This window comes from Perognathus longimembris, chromosome 20 (assembly GCF_023159225.1).
Source record: "Perognathus longimembris pacificus isolate PPM17 chromosome 20, ASM2315922v1, whole genome shotgun sequence".
Taxonomy (NCBI): domain Eukaryota; kingdom Metazoa; phylum Chordata; class Mammalia; order Rodentia; family Heteromyidae; genus Perognathus; species Perognathus longimembris.
Window position 1 is genome coordinate 29,793,750 of NC_063180.1, and position 19,656 is coordinate 29,813,405.

Consider the following 19,656-nt stretch of genomic DNA (forward strand, 5'->3'; position numbering starts at 1 on the left):
GGCAAGCCTTTCCATCCTCTTCCAGTGCATTAATTCTCTTTGAACTTAATACACACATCTCTCATGTGATCAAGGAGCTCCTGAGTGGGCAGCTGCTTCCCACCTCTCCTGCCCACCTCTCAAGCACACCACCCTGTCCATTTCTTGACCACACAATGTTCTTTTCCACCTCAAGGCTTTTGAACATTCTATGTTCTCCATCAAGAAACCTCTCTCCTCTACCCTCATCTCCTCACAGTCACCTAGATACAATTCAAATGTCATCTCTTAAAGAACAATGTTTCCAACCAGCTCCCCTGCACTCCATCCCCACCACAGTTCAGGATCTGGTTCCTTAAGATTCACTCTCATGGTACCTGTACTTCTGGGAATCAATGAAGCTCACAGCACCAGGTAAAAGATGGCAGGGCCAAAGCAGTGGTGCCACAAAGAAAAAGGAGATGATGTCACCACCTCAAAAAAAAAAAAAAAAAAAAGAATGTGTTAGCCTCAGGGCCCTAAAAGGGAAAATTCTAAAAAACAAAACAATACAAAAAAAAAACAAAAAAAACTAAAACAGTGGTCACCTGATCCTCCTACACTATACAGGGCAAAAAAATTCTAGAGAAAGAACTAAAATACGGCTGGGCCAATTGTACATTTACATCTGCGGAACCAGCATGCTCAGTATCAGACCCTAGGTAGCCACATCCTCAGCAGGCCACTAAGTATTCAGGCGGCCTGGTGCTGGCTCTGACTTGGCTGTTTCTGTGTCTCCACTCCAACTGAGAAATGGGTTCATCGGGATGCTTTTCCCTGTTGCTGAGGTTGCTAGAAGAAAATGGGCTCCATTTGCTTTGTAAGTAGCATTTGCCAAGCGCTTATTTTCAACCAGAAGCTGAACAATAGCCCAAGAAGGAAAACCTCAATGGGAGCTGAGTTTCCTACAGATGTGTGGCTAGTTAATTTTACATTGAGCACTACCTAAGGTGAAAGAGGCCAGACACAGTGATGGGGATCAATGGGAACACCCAGAGGCTTCCGGGAGGGGGCCACACTCTGGAGGACTAGATCACAACATAAAAAAAGATGCTTTCTCCTACATGCTTTACTTTGATTGCTCCCTACGCCCCTTTGAGGGGTAAGCTTTCTTTCCATTTCCCATCAAGGAGCTTTCTGGCCTTGTATACAATCACAACTCTCCAAAGATTTAATCATTCCCCCAATCACAAATACAACCATCTTGAAATGATCTCTGCTCAGGACCCTCAGGACAACCAGTGTCAAACACAAAATCAGAAATATCTGTGTTCATAGCAGTCAGACGTAAAACACAAACACCCCCCCCCCCCCCCGCCTCCGGTCCCGGTCGGCCCCAACCTGGAAAGCTGTACTTCCAACCTGTATTCACACGAATGTCCCCCCACCTGGGAAGCTGTACTTCCTTCCTCAAACAAGGGACAATGATTGCTTGTGCTTGGGCAAAGTTGCGGTGAGGTTTTGAGGTCATTTTACAATCCGTGTAAGCTAAGGATTTTGCAAGCTTCACTATAATACAGAAAACAGAACTGGCTCATGACAGCATCTAGCTACAGATTGTTTCACATTTCAAATTCAGATGTATTTTGTTGAATTCCTATAATATAGCACAGGCAGGAAAAACCTGGGGGAAAAATGTGAAGCTTGAGAGCATTACAAAGAGAGAGAGAAAATGAAAACAGACACTTTGTTTTCCCCACTACTTCCTGTGAATCCAAATAAGAAAGGTACTCTTCTATATTTACATTGGAAAAAATTAATTACATGCCAACTTTCACAATATCACCACACAGTATATTTCAATGATCATTCAAACACATCAAAACCCAAAAGGCTTTCTCTATGGATAGGAGAGGAGGAAGGACAGAGAGGCAGCTAATGGAAGAAAAATGATCTCCTCAATTGCTATCTCTTAGAACAATCTTGTCACAGAAAACACATCAAATATCACAGCCCTACCTTTTCAGAAGGATTAAATAAAGATCTTTCTTTCTTGTGGCCAGCACCTTCCTAGAACAATATGCTATCCTTGTAGAAGAAACGGCAGGAACCTCTGGGAGGATGTTGCTGCATTTGTATTCTGCTCAGAAAATGTCATCATAGATCTGTTTACCTTAACTGTGGACTATGATTCAGCCATGAAAACTGTCTTGCATAGTGATCAATTTATTTGCAGTAAAATTTCAAGCATTAACTGCTTAGGTTCTGAAAAATCAGATACTCAGATTTTTGTACAACTGCAATAAATACACTTTTTAAATGTCTAGATTGTTATTCATATGTTTCTATGAAAGAACATGAAGTATTTTTCTTGATGTGAAAGCAAGGAAGAGTCCTATTCTCTAGATGGAGGGACAGGCACACAATTCTCCAAAAGCCCCTTTGGGATGGGATTTTGTAGCACTATATACAGGAAAGGCAAGCAAAAAAAAAAAAAACTTAGAGTAGGAGTTTGAATCTAAGACCTTTCTAGGGTTTAACAGCTATGTCAGCCTCTGCAAACATCCCTATTCCACAGATAGGCTAGCTCTGACCTCCGCAGAGATTGCTACTGTTCCATAGGACCAAAGTCACGTGCCCAAGGGACCATGAACCAATGACACCTCTGAAACTGTGAGCCAAAATAAAACCTTTCTTTCTTTAAGTTGTTTTCTTAGGTATTTTGTCATAGTATGGGGAAGCTAATATATTCTGAATGAATGACTAGGCTTTCAAAAGATAAGAGACAATCCCTCTTCTGAAATCATTTCTGAACTTGTGGTGTACGATCAATGATCATATTATACAAGTCACCATCAAATCTATATTTGCAATATAAAATCAACACTAAAGGCACATCTCTTTTGCTTAAAAAAAAAGGATGTAGGACAATAATAACAAAAAGCAGAATAAAAGATGGTTGTAGTACATTCTAATTCACATCTTGTGGAATTCTTTCTTTCCTTTTTGCCAGTCCTGGAGCTTGAACTCAGGGTGTGGGTGCTGTCCTTGAGCTTTTGTGCTCAAGGCTGGCATTCTACCTACCCATGGAGCCACAGCTCCATTTCCGCCTTTTGGCTGGCTAATTGGAGATAAGAGCTTCAGACTTGCCTGCCTGGGCTGGCTTCAAACTACAGAACTCACATCTTAGCCTCCTCAGTTGCCAGGACTACAGACCTGAGCTAAAAGCACCCAGCTGCAGTTGTTTCTTAGACTGGTTTTCACAACAATAAACAACCTTTAGGATTTATTATTATTTGTCTCTGCTTAGATCGTGCATCTTTTAAGAAAAACTTATTTGCACTCTATCCCTTGTTTAAATCCATTTCCCTGAGGCCAGACATCCCCTCCCCTTGTCTACCTCTGCCCATCTGCAGGCCTTTGCGGGATCTCCTCCCTGTACTTACAATGTTTCTCTTCATTCCTGAGAGCTTGACTTAAATATCAACTCCTTGCAGAGGCCTTTGCTGACTTCAAATGGCCTTTACCAAATCCTAATGTAAACTAGGACCTTTGGTTATTCAATCCCAGGAATCATTTCTTCACAGCCTTGACATTATTTATAACATGGTTCCATTGTGACTATTTAACACTGATAGCAGTGGCTGTACCAATTTTTCTATCATTACAACCCCAGAAACGATATCAGAATCCAGCACATGGCTGTTGCTCAGTAAATATTGGTCAAAAAATAGCAGCTATAATCACCACAACTTAGAAACAACCAGTGTGCCCTTTGGTAGATACATCTAATAATATTTTTGTTGTTCTTTTTTGCCAGTCCCGTGGCTTGAACCGGGGGTCTGGGTGCTGTCCCTGAGCCTCTTTGCGCTTAAGGAAAGTGCTCTACTGTAAGCTATGGCTATACCTTTAAGACCTGGGATTGCTTGGCTGCTAGTCATCCCAACCTCTTTCAGGGTCCAAAAGCTGAAGAGGCAGCCAAACCAGCCCTGCCTCTCCTCTGAGAGCACATGTCTCCTAATGGCACTGGAGACCCTGGAGACCTGGTCCTTGGGGGACTGCAGTCTCCGCCTCTGTGGGAAGCTCCTGAAGCTGACTCTGAGGTGTCCATGCATACCCGGCCTCCTTGGCGAGTATGGGGGGGGGGGGGAGGAGGGCATTCTCGCGGCCACACCAGGTCTGGAGCATTTCCATGGCCCTAGCTCCTGCATTACTTCCTACTGGCCAGAAAATATGTATGAGAGCGAAAGGGGACCACACGGAGGGGGCAAATAGGCCTAGGATCTCTACACGGAAGGAGGTATAGAGCTAGCCGGGCACTCTACCACTTAAACCAAAACGCCACTTATGGGGTTTTCTGAGTATTTTGTTGGAGACAAGTGAGCATCTCATGGCCTTTCCTGCCCAGGCTGGCGTCTTCAAACCACAATCCTCAGAACTCAGCCTCCTGAGTAGCTAAAATTACAGGTGTGAGCCACTGGCACAAGTTAATGGTAAAAATTTGTTAAGCACTAAAAAGAGTGAACCATCAGTTCATTAAAAAGAGAAAACTTGGGGCTGGGGATATGGCCTAGTGGCAAGGGATCTTCCCTCGTATACATGAGACCCTGGGTTCAATTCCCCAGCACCACATATACAGAAAACGGCCAGAAGTGGCACTGTGGCTCAAGTGGCAGAGTGCTAGCCTTGAGCAAAAAGAAGCCAGGGACAGTGCTCAGGCCCTGAATTCAAGGCCCAGGACTGGCAAAAAAGAAAAAAAAAAAAAGAGAAAACTTACATGTAGATTATTAAGAGAAAAAAGAAAAGCTAAAATGATGACATGCTATAAAGTTCTGTATTTGTCCCTTTTTTGTTGTTACAAAATATCTGAAACTGGGATGCTTGTGTTATGCCCATGTCGCGAGGAAACCACCAAGAAGACCACCGAAAACCAAACGTTCAAAACTGCAAAAGCAAGGCTTCATTCAAGAGAGCTGCAACTCGGGCCTCGTCCTACCCACCGACACAGCGGAAGTTAGGAGGAAGGCCACGAGCAGAGTTTTACATGGGTATTTAAAGGAAAAAATCACAAAGTTACATAAACCAGGTGCAGTCAGGATTAGGTTGTGAGGACAAATCTGATTGACTCGGGGCTAGGGGTTCTCTAAAAATTGGTCTGACAACATTCCAGAGTGGTCAAAGTATCTGGAACGTTCCCAACCTGGTTGGGCCATCCGGAAAAGGGGTTTTTATAGCCAGTTGGTTTCGGTAAATGGGCTTTTATGGCCGGTTGGTTTATTCTTAGCTTAACACAAACAAGATGGAGTTGTCCTAGTCTTTCACTTGTTTCAAAAATAAATTTAATTAGCTAATGGTTCAGGAGGATTTAAGAGTGTGCTTGCTGCCATGTGCTTGGTTGTAGAGAATGGCTCATGGTTAAATACATCACAGTGATGGGAGCACACAGAATGGGCAAGAAAGAGCTAACACATAAGACAGGAAGAAAGAATTCTCTAGTCTAGAGTCATCCCTGGACAAACAGAACAGAGAAAATCTACCAATACCATAGTACTGGAGATAGACCCTTGTAAGTACTAGAAATGACCCCGCAAGTCAGGAAGTATTTTCAACCACAGGAGGCACAGAAGCAAGACCCAGGGGAACACTTGGGAATCAATCTCTTCTTCCTCTAGGGACTTCTACCATGAGTAGCTGGTAGAATTCTAATCTAAATCCAACACCGGAGAACTAGATGGAGCAGTGTAGGGAGTTATGAAACCTGGCTCACACCAACTGAGCAACGTGAGGATGTGAAGACCCATATTCAACTCTATCACCAAACTCTCTGAGTACCACCATTGTATTGCAGAGTAGTGTCCCCGAAAATGAATGTGTTGGTTGATGTGCAGTGATCAGCTAGGGAAAACAACAAATGGGTGGTTGGGAAGCAGCCTTTGTTCCTGAGCTCAAAGTAGTAGCAGAAATAAGTCCTGGGTCCTCTCAGTTCATTTAGCAGTATTTACTAAGCTCTTATTCTGTGCAAAGCAACAACCCATCTAGAGAGGGGGTGGGAGTAAGAGGATGAGGAAGAATTTAGAGAAATGTCATGTGATTTCTGCTGATGAGAGTGAGTGGCTAGCTCAGGAGTCAAGCTTTCCTTTGTTGTACATTACTCATGAAATATGAAATCTCCTTCTTTGGAGATGTTCCTTGAAACTAAATTCTAAGTTGCACACTCACGTGTGGCCAGAACAACACAACACACCCCTATGCATCCTGCTACCACAGGAACCAGTTTTTTAAAAAAAGGAAGATGGCTAAGAGAAAAGGTGATCGCCTCAAAGGGTTTTCAGCTGATAAACACTCACCCTGCCAAGATCTCCAGTATGTCAAGCTGAACAGGTATTGAGTGGGAGAATGAGGGCTTCGATGGCCAAGTCCTGTGAAACATCAAGCCCCCAAGACCAGACACTGATGTGCTCAGCACCCCCAGCTGCTCCATCTTCATTCCATGCAGCACGGGGCCAATTGGATGGACAGAACAGTTTGCAACAGTGATGTAAGAGTACACAAATCATGCCATCACTTCAATTGTATTCCTCTTTCCAGTGTGAGCCTATATTGCACCAAAATATCTTCATTAACCTTGTCTTTCCAACTTTCACTACATTCAAATCGATCAATTTTCTGTTAATTTCTAAAAAGGCAAACAGGTGGAAGTCGCTTAACCACCCAACTGAGAGCCAACTGTTTCTGTTAATGGACCTCCTTCCTTGTCCACACCATAGGCACCTGCCTCTTTGTCTTCTTGGCCTCTTCCTTTGTCCTTATATCACATATAACCAGTTCCAAATCTGGACTCCACATAGCCAACGGTGCTTTCCTTGTCTTGTGTTCAGGCCACCCTTGTTAAGTCTAACCTCAGTAGCACCTGTCTCATTTTAAACCTTGCCTCAACACCTCTAGTTTTGCTACCTTTTGTCTAAGTTATTTGAGAATGGCTGGCAAGTTATTCCTTTAGAAAGAAAGTGATAGTGGAACTTCTCTGCTCTTCATCATTATAGTCTCTCTCTTAATGCAAGGAGACAAAGTCCATCATACCTAGTAGCGCTTAGAGGTCCTAAAGCCACGTCCATGAACCTGGATGGGAAATCTCTGTAACATCCCAGTGGTGCACCGACCCCCTTAGTGACCTCCCGACTGATACTGGGAAGCAAGCCCTCATGACTTGCACCTGCAAAGGTCCTCAGCCTTCCAGTCCTGTAAGGTCTAGGCAAATCACACACGCCTTCCCTGACTAGTGCAGAAGGACAGGATGCCCGAAGTTTTCTCTGCCAGACATTGTGATTTCTCACTCAACACTGTCTCCCAAGGCACAGTACCTCCTTCTCGTGTAACTTTCCTGAGTGCTGAGCTCCGTCCCTGACTTAGCAGCCTGTCATGCCCACAGCACTACAGGCACAACACCCAAAACTCTCCAGCAGTGCTCACGCCACATGGAAGTTTCACAACTAAAATGGGGTTTCCTTTGCTATCATTCCAAAAGAAGTTAATTATTCCTACTAGACGATGGCTGAGCAGATGTTTCAAGCTGCTCGGCGAGGCTGACAGGTGCGCAGCACCGGCGCTTGGACAGGACCGGGCCGCACCGTTGGTTACATTAAGTTTGTCCAGCCCGGGAAGAATTTGGACACACGGTGGCCAGTTGTAAAGATCGAGAAGGAGGAACCCCGGGAGCTCCATCCTGTTGACTCTCGGCGCCAAAGTTTTCCCTCCATCATCTACACTCACTTCGGCCACGACCCCGCGCTTTTCCGGGGACGCGGGGATCGGACGGGGAAGCGCGGGGCAAAGGCGACTGTCGGAATTGCTGCAGGGGCTCCGGGCGGGCCCTGCGGTTCCCCGCGCCACCAACCCCGGGCTCTGCCGCCCGCCCGCCCGCGGGACCCGGCCCGAGCCGGCAGGAACCGGGCCGGCGTCGGCCGAGACGGGGTGGAGACGCGGGCTGCGGCGCCCACGGACAGCCGGCGCCGGTCAACCCGGGACGCCCAGCGCGCGCAGTGAGCGCTGCGCTCGGACCTGCGCCGCCGGCTCCAGGCCGGGCCTGGCCCGCAGCCGCTACTCACCCGGAGGGTTAACGGCCGCCGGGGTTGCCATCTTGCTGCGGAGGCCCGGCGCCCCGGGGGCGAAGGCGGCGCGGGGCGTCGAGGAGACCGGCGGAGACCCAGCGCCGCGTCCGCGCACACAGAAGAGGGCGCTAGCGGGCGGCTTCCCCGCGGTCCTCGCCGCAGACGGCCGCGGCTTCGCGCTCTCGACGCTCCCCGGCCGCGGCCTCGGCTTCCTTCCCGCGCGCAGCCTTTGTCGCGCGGGGGAGGCGCCGGGCCTGCGGCTCCGGGGTCTTAGCAGCACCGCGAGACTTGGCGCTGCAGGCGGCGGGACCCTCCCCCCAACCCGCTCCGACTGGGAGCCCACGACCCGCTGGAAGGCCCCAGACGGGACGGGGCGGGGCCGGCAGGGGCTCCCGGCGGGTGGGCGGGGAAGCTCGCGGGCGGCCGGACCCCCGGAGCCCGCGCAGGTGCTCTGGCCGCCGGGGCCGCGGACCTCGGACACGCCCCTTTCCTCGCCGGCAGCGCCGCCTCACACCCAGGTCCCGGGGGACACGCCGTGAAGGGGTGCGGTCACCTGTGCGGGGGGGTGGGGTGGCGAGGAGGAGGGGGTCCGGGTGGAGCGAGCGGCGGAGAACCCCGCTTAGGTCCAGCGCCAGGCCGGCACTCGGGACGGCGGGAGGACCAAAGCGCCCCAATGCTGCCCGCTTAGCACCCGGCGACCGCGCCGCCGCCGGGCTGCGGGGCCAAAGACCTGGGCCGCCCCGCCCGCGGGCACACCCAGCTCCCCGGGCACTCCCGCGTCCGAGCCGGGGACTCCTTGCGGCCGGGCTGCGGGAGAGGCGGCGAGCTTTCCTGCTTGCCAGGGCGAATGTCCGTAGGCCCCCCGAGGTCATAGCGCAAAGAGCCTTGTGTGCACGGCCAATCTGAGGATTTGGAAGTGTGTTTAGCTGCGTATCTTTGTGAAGCTAGGGTGCTGAGGACTTGGAGGCATTTCTTTTCCCTTCCACCACCCACCAGAATCCCTGTGAGAGATCAAGGCTTCGAGGAAGCTGACCCCACCAGAGGTGCGCTGAGAGATTGGGCAAGGTGGCTCCACAATGTGGACGTTTTTTGCAAAAGTATCACACTGTCTTAAGTCTTTCCACAGAATGAAGTGGTAAGGGTAGGGGGGAGGGAGGGAGGGAGGGAGGGAGGGAGGGAGGGAGAGAGAGAGAGAGAGAGAGAGAGAGAGAGAGAGAGATCTTTGTCAAAAGTACTGTCGTCGTATAATAATTGTCACTATTGATGTCACAGCTTACCAACGTCATAGACATTGAGTATGTGGCTCTGTGCTGAGCCTGAAGCTAGGAGGTGGGCTTACAGTGAAGAGAAAGCCCCTATGAACCCTGATCTCACGAAGCAGCACATGTTTGGAGGCTGAGACTGACTCTGAAATGGTGTCTCCAGCCGGTGGTCACTGCTTAACAAAGGGATCTAGGAGACCAACATTGTTCAAAAGTGAAAACTCGACTTTGGATACATGAATGAGGTGTGGAAGTGTAGGAAGGGAAGATACTGCAAGGAAAAAATAAAGCATTGTGCATCCAGCCACAAGATAGGCTAGGCTCAGATGGAGACAAGGAGATATCAACTGACTGAGATATCAGGTGGGGTCCAAACTCTTAACCCATAACAAAGTACATGGTCCATGCTTTCTGCAGTATCAAGCCAAAATGAGAGCTCAGTCTCTCTCCTAAATATTTGCAAGGGCAACATGCTCAAAGTGCCCACTTGTACTTAGTGCAACTCGATTGAAGGTTTCTTGAGGAAAGTGCAAGGGACTGTCACTGGATGCAGGTGAGGGTTTGTAAACTTTCCCTCTGAAAGTAGGGACTCTTCATTGGGCTCCTTGACTTTGATCGCAGAATAAGAATTTCTGCAAAAGTCACAATGGGAAGAAAACTTGACAGAGCCTTATTGAGTAAGTAAGCAGGCAAGCAGACCATGAGCAGACAAAATAATCCCCAAAAACCAGATAAGCAGAAAGGCAAGGGCACTCTCTTAACGGAGTGTGGGTGCTTTCAGAGGGGAGGACACACACTGGGCTCTTTGACATCAGGATATATATCATGTGATAAAGGTGGGTCTAACTTAAAGTTGTGCAGACTGGCGTTTATTCTTTGTTCTAATCATTCTTGGTGTTGCACTGCTACCACTTGGGCTCAGGGGCTCCAAGACTGACTATAATTTAAATTGGCCATTACGTTTGGATATCCATTTTAGGAAAGAATGCCTTCTGCCATATATTTTTAAACTGGTTGTTTATCCTTGAGATAGAATGTGTCCTGCCATACATGTTTATCTTTTGAGGTAAGCACTTTGTGGCAGGAGAAGCCATTTCCCCAAGTATTTGCTTCTCTAGGATACATGTCTTTTCTTTCTTTCTTTTTTAATATATCCTTTCTTAATTTTTAGAGCACACTAAATGTCTGGGGCTAGCAGGCAAGGTCAGATTGAGAAAGCTACTCTTGATTTTTTCCCTCTTCTTGTGTTAGTACTGCAGCTTACAAAGGAGTGCAAGTGCTATGCTTCTAAATACACTTTCTAAATCCCTAGCTGCCACTCACCTTATTTTCCCTGGTCTATCTTGCCTAATTCTCCCCTAAAACAACTTTGATCCCTTAATCTTAAAAAGTTCGTGGGTGAAAATCATTCTCCTTTATTTACTTTAAACTGAGTATTTACATTCTTGGCTGCCGTTTACCATACCTCATGTTTCCTAGTCTATCCTGGTTCAAGATGATAGAACTTCATCTCAAGTGTTTCTACTGCCCAGAGTCCCTTCTTTTTTTTTTTTTTTTTTGGCCAGTCCTGGGCCTTGGACTCAGGGCCTGAGCACTGTCCCTGGCTTCTTCCCGCTCAAGGCTAGCACTCCGCCACTTGAGCCACAGCGCCGCTTCGGGCCGTTTTTCTGTATATGTGGTGCTGGGGAATCAAACCTAGGGCCTCGTGTATCCGAGGCAGGCACTCTTGCCACTAGGCTATCTCCCCAGCCCTCAGAGTCCCTTCTTGGGGACCTATTCATACCCACCGCACCCACCATTACTTTTCCTCCTTTTTCATTCTACAGGTTTCTACATCTCTAAGAAGCAAGCAAGTTTCCTGTCTTGTTATTTACCTATCAGTTTACCAACTATTTCAGCCACTACCTGTACTCATGCTGTCTCCAAATACACTTTTAATGTTCTAACTAAAAAAAAAAAATTGAACACGACTTTCATTGGACACAAATATTTAGCCCTGCATATCTGCTGATGAGTTGTATTGCCTGTCCATTTTTCTGACTGGTACTCTACACATATCTTTGATCTAGCATGCAGGTAACTTCTAGAAATTGGGACACTTCTCATAGTCTGGCATCTGTCCCTTGCTGAGATTTGGGGTAAAGAATAATTATGTTTGAAATTCACAAGGAAGGCGACATTTTGTCTTACCCCAATCACTGAACCTCTGAGTTACAAAGGACCTTTGTTATCATCCAATTCAGAGTTCCCAAGCTCAGGGTAAAGAAATGACCTTTCAAGGTCATGAAGCTCAATGACCAGATAAGACTTAGTTAGGAGTCACCACAGTGCCAGGATTGGTGTCAGGGATGGGGTGGGGAGCAGTGAGAAGGAGCAGAGGAATGGGTTGTGCCTTCATTCACATCCATTCGTGTTGCATCTCACTTTCTTGGTACCCAATATGCTAAATGCCCAGAAGCATTGATTGTGGATGAATGCCCCCTCTTCTTAAGTGAACAGTCTGAAATGGATCAGTTAGTCATTGTTGAATACAGAATGCCACTTACACAATACAGTGGTCTTGTGCTAATTATGAGAGTTGGTAGACTGTGGAATTTCACTCAAACTCTAAACAACCTAGAACTCTTAAATGCCAAAGGAAGCTGTTAATTTTCAAGGTGAGACCTAGCACAGTGTGAGTGCAAAGCCCCTAGAAATGACCCAGGGTTGGTGCTCTGTTATGTTTTTGAAACAGTCTCCCTATGTAGCCTAGGCTGCCCTTGAATCTTTGATCCACATTGCCTCTGCCTCTCAAGTGCTGAGATTATAGGCTTGTGGTACCACACCTGGTATGACACCCTTAATCCTCTAAGCTAATGGTCTAATATAACTATTGCTGTTATTGTGCAGAACTGTTAAGTCATGAAAAGACAAGAGAAAAAAATAAATGCATATTACTAATATTTTAAAAGTTAATCTAAAAAATCTACCCACTGTGTGGTCCCCCAAATAGGCATTTTTAAAAAGGCAAAGCTATGGAGAGAGTAAAATGATCAGATATGGTCAAGAAAATGTGGGGACCCAGTGAGGAATAAGTTGAGAATAGATGATTTTAGGATAGTGAAAATATTCTGTCTGGCATATAATGATAGATCAGTGTCATACAGTTAACAACCTATCAAATGGACAAGAGTGGACTCTAATGTAAACTGTGGTCTCAGCATGATGATGTATCAATGTTGGGTCATCAGTTGTACTCAGCGTATGTTTCTGATGTAGTTGGTACTGGGAGAAGCTGTCCAGGGATGTATGAAAGCTCTCTGTACTTCTCACTCAGCTATCCTCTGAACCTAAAATTGCCCTAAAACTAAGATCCATATTTTTTTTAAGTAGAGACAGTCCCTATTTGAGAAAGGACTACAAAGGCAAAGAGTCATGGCAGTTAATGCAAGTGTAATCCTTGATTGTGCCCTGAACCAGAATACTTTATTCTCTTTTCAAATAAAACTCATTTATGAGATAATTGGAAACAAATGAATATGTTTGTAGTTAGGTCATTATACCAATGACAATGTCTTGACTTAATCATAATGTGGTTACTATATAAGATGGAACTCTGACGTGTTTAGCAGAAAAGAGTATAGTGCCTTCAATTATTCTGAATCAGAAAAAAATGCAGTGCAGATACATACAGAGAGGAGAGATAAGAAAATGCAGCAAAATGTTAATATTTGGAGTTAAAGGAATTGTTATTTCTACTATTTTTATGACTCTATTATAAGACTAAAAATGTTTCAACTGTTTAAAATACAAAAATTTGAAAAAAAAAACCATTCCAAAAAATAATTTAAAAACCCACTGATTTCCCACCTCCCCCACCTTGTTAAAACTTAGTAATATTCATTTAATTTTCTTACATGTCTTTTAATGACAATAGTTTTCCGTTGCTTCCAGCTTTGAGCAGTTATGAATAAAACTGCTATAAACATTTGTGTGTAGTTTCTGTGCAGAGGAGATCTCACACTCCTTTGGACCAGTGCCATATTGAACATCATATGCTAGAGATATGTTTAGTTTGTTCCAAGCTGCCCATTGCCTTACAAGGGGCCACACTGCTTCTCATACTACTTCAGTTCTCAGAACCAATCAGTGTAGAACACCTGGTTTCTCCATATCACTCTTTAGCATTTTAGATTTTGGGCATTCTAAGAGTTGTACAGTAGTGACTTGTTTCTGAATTTGACAATATAAAAGGCCCAGCCCATTGGGTCATCTCTCTTGGCCTACAGCCACACTGGCTGTGACCATGGTTTTGCCACTAGGAGGTAGTATGTCAAACTCATTACTGGTGTCAATGATTATCTTTAACTGTGACTACTTAAAGACACTTCTTACAACAATCTAGAAGTAAAGTGCTATTACAGTATTCTATGGCTTTTTGGTTGTGAAGCTTGGAGTCGGGAGTAGGTTTAGAGTCATTCATATCACATTGGCAGAATTGTTATCTTCTTTGCATGCATAACTGAGACAAAAAGTGTTTTGATAATCTTTCTAGTAAGATCAGGAGAGTTTAGCATGAAGACCTGCAGGACTGCAAGACATTCTTGTGAGAAATGCCACATCAAGCTGGGTGCTGATGGATCATGCCTATAATCCTAGCTACTTAGGAGGCTGAGATGTGAGGATCACGGTTCAAAGCCAGCCTAGGCAAGAAAGTCTATGACACTCTCATCTCCAGTTAACTACCAGAAAACCAGAAGTGGAACTGTGGCTCAAGTGGTAGAGCTTTGAGCTGAATTGCTCAGGGGCAGTGCCCAAGGCCCAAAGTTCAAACTCCAATACATATATATAGACATATATATTATATACATATATTATATTTTGTTTCTATGTCTGTCTTCTTGTGAATTGTGGATTTAACGTAGGGCCTAGGGCAAGCTAAGCAAGCATGGTACCACTGAGATATTTCTGTAGGCCAGTCTTCCATACCTGATCGTCTAGAGGCTATGGTCACAAATTCTGAGTTTAAAAAGGATTCTAAGCAACTGTGAATGCAATCAAGTTTTAGAAAAGTAACTAACCTATACATTGGAATGAAGATGATAATAATCTACACGTAAGTAAATCTAAAAGAGCTCTCCCAATAATATGAATTTAAATGTTAAGTATTAAGGAAGTATCTTGTGAGAGTTAATTTGCAAATCAAACTGTTGACTTTGTCTTTTTAGAAATATGTATTATCTCAGACAAGGTCTGGGCCTCAGGCCTTTTTCCAGAGACTCAAAATGGAAATAATAATAATAATAAAAGTCAACATACAAAAGAAATGTCTGCATACATTAATCAAGAAAACAAATAAACAATATGTATGTGTAAGCTCAAGGTAGACTGGTAAATTACATAAGCAAGATATTCTCTGCGTTTACCCCTGCCATATTGCCCAAATTGTTATACAAATTCAATGAAATCCCTATCAAAATCCCAGCTACATGGGGCTGGGGATATGGCCTAGTAGCAAGAGTGCTTGCCTCGTATACATGAGGCCCTGGGTTCAATTCCCCAGCACCACATATACAGAAAATGGCCAGAAGGGGCACTGTGGCTCAAGTGGCAGAGTGCTAGCCTTGAGCAAAAAGAAGCCAGGGACAGTGCTCAGGTCCTGAGTCCAAGCCCCAGGAATGGCAAAAAAAAAAAAAAAAAAAAAAAAAAATCCCAGCTACATTCTTCACTGAAATAGAGAAAGCAATCCATAAATTCATATGGAACAGCAAAAGACCTAGAATAGACAAAGCAATTCAAGGCAAAAAAAAGCAATGCAGGAGGTATCACAATACCAGACTTCAAGCTCTACTATAGAGCCATCATGACAAAAACAGCCTGGTATTGGTATAAAAACAGACCTGAAGACCAATGGATTAGAAGTGAAGATCCAGAAATAAAACCACACTCTTAAAGTCTGCTGATATTCAACAAAGGAGCTAAAGACCTACAATGGAATAAACAGAGCTTCTTCAACTACTGGTGCTGGGCAGCCATATGCAGAAAACTCAAGGTGGATCCTAGCCTATCACCATGCACCAAGATCAACTCAAAATGGATCAAGGACCTCAACATCAGACCTGAATCCTTGAAACTACTGAAGGACAGAGTAGGAAAGACGCTAGAACTTATAGGCACAGGAAGGAACTTCCTGAATAGAGTCCCAGGGGCACAACAAATAGGGGAGAGACTCAACAAATGGATTACTGCAAAATAAAAAGTTTCTGCACAGCTAAAGACATAGCCACCAAAAATAGAAAGACAGCCAACCATATGGGAAAGGATCTTTACCAGCACAGCAAAAGACAAAGGCCTAATATCTGTCATCTACAGAGAACTCAAAAAACTAAGCCCCTCCAAGCCCAGTAAACCAATTAGGAAATGGGCAAAGGTGCTAAAGAGAGACTTCACAAGAGAAGAGATAAAAATGGCAAAGAAACATATGAGGAAATGTTCAACATCCCTGGCAGTAAAGGAAATGCAAATAAAAACAACCCTGAGATACCACCTGACTCTAGTTAGAATGGCCTATACTCTGAACTCAGGCAACAACAAATGCTGGAGGGGGTGCGGGGAAAGAGGAACCCTTCTCCATTGTTGGTGGGAGTGCAAATTAGTACAACCACTTTGGAGAACAGTATGCAGGTTTTTCAAAAAGCTCAACATAGACCTACTCTATGACCCAGCCATACCACTCCTAGGCATCTATCCTGAACAACAGGTCCCAAGATATCAAAAAGACATCTGCACTTCCATGTTTATCGCTGCACAACTCACAATAGCCAAAATATGGAAACAATCCAGATGCCCCTCCACAGATGAATGGATCCAAAAAATATGGTACCTATACACAATGGAATATTACATAGCGATCAGAAATGATGAAATATTGATATTCGCAGGGAAATGGTCAGAACTTGAACAAATAATGTTGAGCGAGACAACAAAGGGGCATGATCTCCTTGATAGATGACTGTTAAGGTGGGGGAAGGGTGAGATAGTAGAGACCAGGTCTGTGAAACCAAAAACTTCTTGTCAAATGGTATTTCCCACAGGTGTAGGTCAGCGACCCTACACTATGTATCCAAAACCAACAACTACTCAAAATATAAAGGTCAAAAATAGACCTCTCAGTGGATCACATAGCTCAAAAGCTATGTATGTACAATCATATAAGACTATTGTTGATATATTGTCTACTGTCAATATTACATTTAAAGCCCTAGGCGAATTTTCTTTGGTGTAGGCCACGTGGCTACTGTATATGTTCTTGGTACACTGTGTATTATATATATACATATATATATATTATATATATATATATGTCTACCTGACCTAGGGAAGGGAAAGTAAAACAGGGTGTAAGATATCACAAGAAATGTACACACTGCCCTACTTTGTAACTGTACCCCTGTGCACAACACCTTGTCAAAACTTTTTGCTAAATTAATGAAGTATTAAAAAAAGGCATGGTGCCTTGAAATTCATAGGGATGACTATGATCTATATCAGCACTTCAGGAAGGGAATGGAAGAGAATGACAAATTTTCACTAAAGCACTGTCAGCATATGTATTACGGGATAGATTCTACTACATATTTTTAAATTATAAATACAATAAGCTTTTGCTTTCTAAAACCAAAGTAAAGATGTTTAACTTAAATTTCCTATGGTAATTTTTCATATAGTAGATATATTTGAATATCTACTATACTTACAGAGTACCAGGGAACAATAAAGAATGACATATTCAGTAGCAGGTCAGGAAATCATTGTTCATGTTAACAGTTTAATGCTATAATTTTGAAGACAGAAAGCTTTTCAATACCAAAGAAAAGATTATCAGGCTTTACGTTACAAACTCAGATCTTTTAGGAATTCTCTGTGTACCTGTTGTCCTTATGACCAAAGTTATACAAGTATCCAAAGGTAAAGCTATGTTACCGGTGGGGAATAAAGAACAAGAGCAGTTATAACCTTGTAACTGAAGACATCCCTGGATATACCATACCTTAAAGGTAATGCAATCCAGATTCTTGACATCTTCATAACCTGTTGGCACTCTGATGCCACAGGTCGATTCTCTGAGGAACTCTCATGCGTACAATAGTCTTTCTGACTAAGATGCTTTCTATTTACATTTTTCTTCTTTGAAAAATAAAGTTCATACACTTGACGGTCTCACTTCTGTAGTCCAAGCATTCGGGATAGATGCACTAACAGCAGGCTTTATGAAACCAGCGGTACTTGGATGCTCCCATGTACTCACAGGATATTTTACACTGAGGTATGGACATGCGGTCATCAAACTAGACCACGGTAAACAGGTGCTCTTTGTCACCGGGATAAGGGGCCTTGAACATTATTTTTTGGAACAGACACATTTGGGTGATGAGGCTGGTTCACAGTTTCTAAAATAGAAACCAGGTTCTCATGTTCTGAAAGTTCTTCTGCACTAGGGAAGGAAACAATGTTCCAATTCAACTGGGTGTGTCCTTCTGTGAGAGCCCAGAAGAGAGAGGGGATAGGCTCATACAGTTCTTCTACTGTGCTCTTGAAGTGGGAGGAGTGTCACTTTACTTCTGAGGATGACACATACCAACACAACCCCAGCACTTGTCCCAAAGTGCCCCAAGACACAGTGTACACTCCTTAGAGCAGGAACAATTTCCTTGTCCAGGCCCACCCTGGCATAGCTCCTGAATGAGACATTTGCTCACATCACTAGCACAGAGTGCTTTGTAACAGCTCTGTGATACAGGGAACCACATCAGATATGTCAGCAGGGTTAGAGGAAGCCCAACACACTGTGACTCCATGACTCTTCCAAGAAGCTGATCCTATTTCCCTCCAGGAAGTGCTTCAGTGACCTTCCTGCAAAGAGTTGCCTCCTGCCGGCCCCACAGGGGGCGATGCAGAGTTGGGGTTTTGTTTTGTTTCTTTTGTGTTCTTTTTTTTTTCTTTTTTGGTTTTTGGGGTTTTTTGTGGTTTTTTTGTGGGTTTTTTTTTTTTTGTTTTTGTTTTTGTGTTTTTTGTTTTTGTAACATTCTAATAGGCAAGGCTGCCATACTTCACTTAAAATAGGATTGTGGATGAAGGATTGAGAGGGTTTCAGAATTGGAGGTGAATGTAGGGGGGATGTGGCCTGGGCCACTGTAGGTTTGTGGTGATTAGCCCTGGTCCAGCCAGACCAAGATGATAGTACAGGTTTTGGCCCTTTCTCTACGTGGGAGGCAGATGGAAGCGCACTCTATGCTCCTTCTTTGTCCTCTGGGAAAAGGTCTTTTGGATTGGCTGGGAGCCGCCACTGCAAGGGAAGGCAGTGTTGTGTGGAATGGTGGCACTAGAGAGGTTCTTGGAGTGCAAGCCCCAAGCACAGTCCAAGCTCCCACTCCCCAGTACCCTGCTAGCACGCGGCTCCAGTCCAGTCTCTTGGCAATCACTGCTTTCCTTAATCTGACCCCTTCTCAGGGATGGATCCCAAAGACTTTGTAGGGGAAGAAAGTGAGGCCCAGAGAGCTGAACCTCTAAGCCCAGCAACAGGGCTGCTGTTAGCTGGGCGAACTCAGCCCCAGGCTTTGGGGCCAGAGGGTTGCCCAGCCCCCCCCCCCCCCCCCATCTACCCTGGTCCCTGACTGCCAGGGCCCATCCACTTACTTCTTCCCAGACTTGTCAACACTTGAGTGCTTCTTGCTTGGACAGCCAGTCGGCCTGCAGGGCTCCAGGGCACAGGACAGCTCATAGCTAAGACAAATGAGCCGGTGAGGAGACCAAGTGCTGTGTACAGCTCCCTGCCAGAATTGGCCTGGGCTTGGAGCTTGGTGGCCCACCTGCCATTAGGCCCACCAGAGTGTCAGTCCCATCCCCCTCACCCAGGTAACACAACTCTGTCCCTCTGGACTCTGTCCTAGGCACGGCCCCTCTCCCTGCCTCAGAGAGTGGCAACCTACCTGGCATCCTTGCTGAGCCGCTCCAGGCCCCTGAACCACTCAGTAAAATGGTGGTCGACTTGAATATTATAAAAGCGACAACTGTGTTGCAGCTCTTTCATCTGCTCGAGGATCTCGTTTTCCTGGCCATGGACAGCACAAGGGCAGTGACAGGGCTGGACTGGCCAGGGCTGGGCTAGGCTGTCTTGGGAGGGACCCAGTTTTTCTGACTGCTCTGGAAACCCAACTTCCACTGAGCCTCCAAAGGCTGCTGGGGACCTCACAGCCATGTCCTCACACTCCATCCTGCCAGCGGGGAATCTCCTGGGTGCCACCTCACAACCCACCCTCCCTGGGGTAGGACTTCTCTATCCTGCCATT

The 19,656-nt window shown here is 45.2% G+C and overlaps 1 pseudogene; it reads right to left on the bottom strand.

The window, feature by feature from the left end:
* Positions 1-17,481: 17,481 nt before the first annotated feature.
* LOC125368187 lies at positions 17,482-18,287 on the bottom strand (annotated as a pseudogene).
* Between the last annotated feature and the right edge of the window lie 1,369 nt (positions 18,288-19,656).